The sequence below is a fragment of the Hetaerina americana genome, unplaced genomic scaffold (genome assembly GCF_022747635.1).
Source record: "Hetaerina americana unplaced genomic scaffold, ioHetAmer1.1.p SCAF_98, whole genome shotgun sequence".
Lineage (NCBI taxonomy): Eukaryota > Metazoa > Arthropoda > Insecta > Odonata > Calopterygidae > Hetaerina > Hetaerina americana.
Window position 1 is genome coordinate 287,336 of NW_027287627.1, and position 7,459 is coordinate 294,794.

Consider the following 7,459-nt stretch of genomic DNA (forward strand, 5'->3'; position numbering starts at 1 on the left):
CGCGTGAACGAGATACAACCAAAAGTGCTCCACCACCTGAATACAACTGTGATCCCAAGTTCCATCCAAAAGTGCTCAATCTGTCTAATTCTAACTTTGATAGTTCTGAAATGGATCTTCTACAAAAAGGATTAAAATTTGCTCCAAACCATCCACTAACTCAGAGAACCTTAAAATCTCTGATTGTGGACTGTGAAGTTTCCCTCCGTAAAGAGAAAGTGGGCCTAAAACAAATCTGTGCCGATATCATTACCTCGCGAATTACCGACCTGGACACCGTACAACCCAAAAAGGTAACCTTACAGAAGAAAGTTTTAAGATCCATCCAATCCAAGATCGAAGATGAAGACCTTATTATTTCAAAAGCCGATAAAGGGAACAGTGTTGTGATCCTAAACAAATCCTTATACGTTGATAAATGTATTGATGTGTTAACTAATAATCCTTTTGTATTAATTCCTCGAGACCCTACAGCCAGATTTCATAATAGTGTGAAGTCAGCCCTCTCTGCCTGCAAAACACTGTTCAAAGATAGTGAGATTAGGTACTTACTCCAGATGAACCCCCAACCCCCTAGGTTTTACGGACTACCTAAAGTCCATAAGGATGGAACACCCATACGACCTGTAGTTTCTTGCATAGGATCACCCTCTTATAAATTGGCCACAAAAATGAATACCGTATTTAGACAGGTTTCCAGTTTCTCAACAAAGCATGGTGTTAAAAATTCCATAAGTTTAGCGCAGAACCTCCTTCAGAAATAATATGTAACCTATGGAAAGTCTATTATCTCTCTATTATGTGCCTATGAATATTATAATTTTAAGTAATGCCTATATAAGGCTTATTTTTAGGTGAACTTTATATTTACCTATCAAACAACTTGGTGTTGATTATGATTATTTATGTTTATTAAGGAGCTGTGTGTGCTCCCAAGCCTTCAGAAGGATTCAGAGAGCCATGGTGTTGATTTAGTGAATGGTAAAAGAAGAATTTTGATGGCATTGAGTAGTTCAACGATAGCTATTAACCATTCAGTACAAAAGTCATCAATTGAGGAAGAGGACATTTGTTCAGCCAACACTAATGTGAATTTGATGGATGATGATAACTGTGAAGAAGTTGAGATTCAGGTAATGGAAGAAAGCTTTTATGCATTGCTTTCATTACCAATGCTCTTTCATAACAATATGCATTATGTTATATCCTGAGTGCAGGGCTTTTCAATCTTAGGTAGTGTTATGAGATGAAATGGCCTTCCGTGTGGTTCTGCATGGATTAATCTTTCTTTAAATGAGGACTGGCATAAAAAATCTGTATTAACTTTATTGAATCATACTTTAATTTAATTCAACTATTAACAGTATCAAATGTTCTGTGTTTAAGAAAATGAAGGACTACTAAATTATTTAAGCACCATTGTAATTGAAGAAATTAGCTCCCAAGATATTTGTTCCTTATTAAATTATTTTGAAATTTTTACCATCTGTCATAATAGATAAGAATGAGTATGCTTGGCATTGTTATCATAATAGATGAAGAGAGCTCTTGATAGGAATTTTCAGCAATCAATTAGGGCTGTCAATGTTCAAAATGACCAGGTTAATTTCTTGAAGAAGATCATGATTCCAATTAGACAATGTGATGACATTTTATAGTTTGTTAAAGAATCTTATTGCTATGAGAACAATAAGTCGCCAGACCTACTCTCTGCATTTCATATGTTATTTAATTTAATTGGTGGGCCAAAACTATTATTCACAATTTGAGGCATTTTCTTGTTAACAGTATTTAAATATTTTCATTTTATATTTTTAATCCATGGATATCAAAGGTTTACTTATATTTTAAGAGTAAGCTCTTCTATAGTTTACCTTCTCTAAACTTGAATTGAAACACTGGCAATATCATTTGATGTTAAAATGTTAAATGAAAAATATTAATGCTTTTGAAGGAATTAAGACTAATGTTCTGTATAAATACATGCTTAAATTATTAATTTAAATTGAAATGTAAAATTTTAAACCTTGTATAATTTTATAGATTAGGTTTGAAAGTTTTTTGGGCATATTATTTATGTTTTACATGGATGCAATCTACATTGGTTATGTTGGTATTTTTCAGAATGATTTAGAAGATTTAGAATTGCATTTAATATCTGATGAAGGAGTAGATAATAAGGAAGAATGTAATGATGATACTTTGCAAGTGATGAGAGGAGGTACATCGGAACAGTTAAAGGCACAAGGTGAGTGGAGCTGGACACTCTGTAGTCTTCCTTTTGCATTTTGCATATTTTAGAAATACCTAAAATGTCAGATACAATGTTATCACTAATTACAAAAATTGATGGGAAAATATTTAAAACAGAATAACTTTGTAACAGAATTATTATTGTTGTCAGGTAATCTAGCAGTCAAGGCAGGTTTATGGATAGACATAAATACCAATTAAATAATTTTGACCCCAGCTAAAAACTACATCTTACACTATATCAGGTCCCTCTTCAGCTCTGAGTTCTTTCTTCCTCCCATCATCCAGTCTAATATCTCAATTCTGTTCCTCCCCTTACTCATTTGCCTAACATTCTACCCTCTATTAGTCTTCAACATCCGGCTGCAAGTCAATAACCCCTTCAGCAACCATTCCTCCCTCCAAAAGATATCTCCCAGCAAACCTCTTAATTTGCCCAATATACCATAACAATATGCATTATTATATATATAATAACTCCATCATATGTTTCAGCATATATTAACTCCATCATTTGTTTTCCTCTCTGACCATTTTACCTTCTCCATTCTTCTCCATACCCACATTTAAAAATCCTTCAGTCAATGTCTATCCTCCTGCTTCAATGACCACGTTTCTGCAATGTATATAGCTATCCTCCATATCAAAGTTTCCTAAAGAGTCCATTCATAATGTCCTTGCTGAACATCCCTTCACCTGATGCAATTCTTATCCTTATGTCCCTATTACTTTTGCTGTGTTGGTCCAAACAATACTGAGATACGTTAGCTGTTTTTCAAGCTCTAGTTTTTGCCATCATATTTTAATGTTAAGCTTAGCCTTTTTCATTCTAGGAAATAGCATATCCTTTATTTTATCAATATTGATTGTCGTCCTATACCTGTCACACTGAATTTCTAATTCACTCATCAATGCTTGCAGCCCCTTGGCTGACAGACGAACTAAAGCTTGGTCATCAGCAAACTTAACTGATTTTATGAATTCCCCACCCACTTTCATTCCTACCTCGAGTTCTTCCTATGCCTCTTTAATCATTTCCTCTGCATACATGTTGAACAGCAATGGTGATAATGGGCAACCCTGCCTTACACCTCTTCCTAACACTGCCCATTTGGACTCCTCATTCCTTACTTGCACCTGAGCAGTCTCGGAAATGAACAGGTTGCAGATTAGCCTCATTTCCCTCCAATCTATCTCCATTTTTGGCATTACACCTGGTCATGTTCTATATTCCTTTTGATTAATAATCTCATTACTGCAATGGCATCACATGTACCTCCTCCTTTGGTTTACCCAAACTGATCATCCTCTAAGTAATTGAATGCCTTACTCTCTATCCTTTTGCTTCTGATCCCAAGAAAAACTGTAACAGAACATGTTGACACATAAAATGCTCTCTTTCAGGCATTTGCTGGGCAAAAATCCTAAAAATAAACAAAATAAAATGCATATAATAAATTTCATTTCACTGACTTAGGTTGTTACTATCTAAGTCCCTCTTGTTTTCAAACTTTAATAATTTGAGTACCAATCTGATACATATGTTGAACCACAAATATTCCATGGTTGCCTTTTTTCATTTTCTAATCAATTTCAGATTAACAGTCAAGGACCTTCACTGCTTTTGAACAAGATTGTAATTGAAATTTTGAACATTCTCGCTCAGTTTGAAAGTTTCCCTTTTCAGGGTTTTAGTGCACTGATCAATTTAATTCCAGGTTTATTTATTACGGTCTTAATTTATAGAAAAGTTTGTTCAAAAGGTATTCCAACATTTTTTTTTGAATATGTAACCCTTGATTATTCTCTTTAGGGAGTTTGGGTAAAAAATTATGCAGGATCCATATAATAGGTATTATGATTGGCTCTAAAACTCAAAAACCAATAATTGTATCCACACAGCTACCTAAATAAATTAAAAATATGTTGATCCTGCATCAATATACCTTGTATACCTTATCTGCTGCTTGTCAAAAGTCCACTGAATATCATTTTCTAAAATATTGTTTCAGCATTTGTCATCAGTACTTGAACTGTTAGATTGGAGTATAATTGATATCTTTTGATCTGCCTTTTTATTTCAAATACAAGAAAAGGGACAGTAGAGCAAGGTCAGGGCTTATTAGAGCATTGTAATGGCAAATTATGTCAGAAGCTTCTTTCTATTTTTGTTCCTTGCTCAAGACTTTTGTCACCAACATTGCACATACCTCCCTTAAAACAAGATCCTCATTAAACTGTTAATGTTGGTTCTACCCAAAAGGCTGGATTCTTTACTAATAAGGATGGTTATTAAATGCATAGCAGAGTGAAAAAAAGTTTCATTTTTGACAGCTCAGAATCAGTTTGAGTGGTCATCTGATGTCTTACATGGCCCTTATCTTTATTAAATTGTCACGCTATTTTTTGCTACTTAGAAACTTCTCAGGCTTAAGACATCCCCTGCATAAGCCTTTTTAATTAGTTCCAGGACTCCAACTTTAAGACCTGGAACTAGAGCATTGCTCCCATATACACTAATTTCTTTCATGAAAACATAATAGTTTCAAATATTGTCCTTTTCTAGAAATTGCTTACATTCTTAATTTTAAATATCCTCTTTGCTTATTTAATTTCTAGTTTTTTGAGAAATAAGGCTCTAGTCCTTTTCAAAGTCCTCGTGAGAAATAATTATCTTTTAAAAAGTTAGCACCTTAATATATTATCTTTCAATTCCTATATTCGACAGATATTTCAGCCTGGAATTGGTCCAAATCTTTCCATAGTTCCTAATGTCACAAGTGAACCAGAAAGCCAAATAATAATCTAATATGAGGTCACAAAAAATCAAAAATATTATCCCTATTGTTATAATGTTTGTGAGATAATGTTATTGCAGCTAAAAGTAGGTTTAGTAGCTACTAATATAGTATAAATTCTAAGGTCCTAATGAGTTATTTTGGCATGGTTTAATGTACACTTAGCTTGGTCACTTTGAGGTTGTAATTTTGCCAATCAGTCTTATATTTATTTTATTGCTAGGTGATGAAATTTAAAAAGTATCAAGAAAAAGAATATTATAGTAAATGTTATTTATTATTTAGATTCATTTTAGTAACCCATGTAATTGAGTCAAAAGTATCTGCCCATGATGAAAACAAGATCATACTCTTTAATTGTTTCAGACATTTTCCTTTTATAGAAATGGCTTACATTCTTAATTTAATATTTCCTCTTTGCTTATTTAGTTTCTGTTTTTTTCAGGAATTAACATCTTAGTCCTTAGCAAAGTCCTTGTGAGAAATAATTACATTTTAAAAAGTTAGCACCGTAATATATTTTATTTCATTTATTGAATTCAAGCAAAATATCAGCCCGGAATTGGTCCAAATCTTTCCATAGTACCTAATTTCATAATTGAACCAGAGTGCCCAATAATGATGTAACATGAAGTCACAAAAAATCAAAAATTTTATCCCTACTCTGATAATTTTTGTGGGATAATATTATTGCAGCTAAAAGTAGGTTTAGTAGCTACTAACATATTGTTAATTCTAAGGTCCTCATTATTTATTTTGGTATGGTTTAACTTTTGCTTTATCAAGCTAAGTTATACTCTTAGCTTGATCAGTTTGAGGTTGTAATTTTGAGAATTAGTCCTTTATTTATTTTATTGCAAGATAGTTTGATTTTAAAAATATCAAGAAAAAGAATGCTATAGTAAATGTAATTTATTATTTATATTTATAAAAGTAGCCCATGTAATTGAGTCAGAATTATCTGCCCATGATTAAAACAAGAGCACAATTAATGCTGGAATTTGAAATAGTCATGACAGAAGTGCCTCACAATTGATCATGGCAAAAGCTAGCAAGCGGCTAGCAACAGCTGTTCCGCATAACTTTTTGTGACACTTAAATTTGGTAATAATAACTTGTTTCATTATAATTTTCTCTTAAACCCAAAAGAATTTTTCACATATTATACACTGATATTTTCTTTTGTTTAAAAGAAGTAACATAAAATTTGTTTTCTGATCATAAACCTAACAATAAATTTCCCTTTTTAGTGATAAATATGTTTTTAAATGGTTTTATTGATAGAAAAGTTAAAGTAGGGGTTTTATTTTCTTTCTTAAATTTCCTGTGTAAAATATATTTGTTGTTTAAAGTTCTAGCAATCTAAAGGACCAATATAGGAAATGTTAAGCCAGAAAATGTGAAAGGTCTTTTTTAGATAAATTAAATAAAAATTATAAATAAAAGTAATTTTAAGAGCACTATATTTGTCAGCTGGAAATGTCGGCTGGAGATTGCCATACTAATAGTATTTTCACATAATTAAATAGAAGTTATAAATAAATTTAGTATAAATCAAATTATTTGAGGTAAATGACTTTATCACTCACTAAATTGACCATTTTACGTGATTAGTAATTTGTCCATGAATGAATTGATGATTTTATTAATCAATAAATATAAAAAGATAGTCGTTCTCTTCGTTCCTATTTTACATTTTGTAATTTTGGTATTTTAACTTCTATTGTTGGACTTTGGGCTTTTGGTAAAGAAAAGCCTAACAGAGTTAATTTCATTTAATTTTCTATTCCCCAGGAAAAGAATTCCCTTTCTTTATAAATTTGTCTTTTCTTAATTCCATTATTTTAAAACAGGAAATATTCCTATCCCTTCTTTGAATCCTTTTACAAATTTTATTTTCTAGGCATTTGATCATATCAAGTAAACATTTATGGAAATGTAATGCATGATGGCTTTGAACCCTTTTTTTGATAATTTTTCATGTTTATAAGTCTATTTACCACCAATTGGAGATAACAAACTTGTTCATTGCAGGTATATAATTTTTCATTGATAAGATTCCTTTTCTTCAAATCTTTCAGATAATTGCAAGGAACAAGATGGTGCAGGGAAGGACGCAGGAGGCATTTTATTGCATTCTTGTCAAATTTGCTACAAGGAATTTGCACAAAGGGACCTTCTCAAAGATCATGTCTTGCGTGTGCATGTTAGGAAGGCAACACAATTCAATTGTGACTCTTGCTCAAAGTCATTTGAGAGGAAAAATGACCTTGTAAGGCACATCAACTTGGTGCATCCTGCAAAAAATAAGTACCCTTGTGAATTATGCACCAAAAACTTTCTATTTTTGAGTCAACTCATAATCCACAGGTCTTCACATACTGCAGAAAGACCGTTTAAATGTGAAA

At 32.1% G+C, this 7,459-nt stretch overlaps 1 long non-coding RNA gene across 1 annotated transcript; it reads left to right on the plus strand.

Annotated features, from left to right (window-relative positions):
- The first annotated feature begins 1,050 nt into the window (after nucleotides 1-1,050).
- LOC139699903 (uncharacterized) lies at nucleotides 1,051-7,172 on the plus strand. The gene is made up of 3 exons (XR_011703628.1): nucleotides 1,051-1,133; nucleotides 2,125-2,248; nucleotides 7,133-7,172. It is a non-coding gene; the product is annotated as an uncharacterized lncRNA (long non-coding RNA).
- The last annotated feature ends 287 nt before the right edge of the window (nucleotides 7,173-7,459 follow it).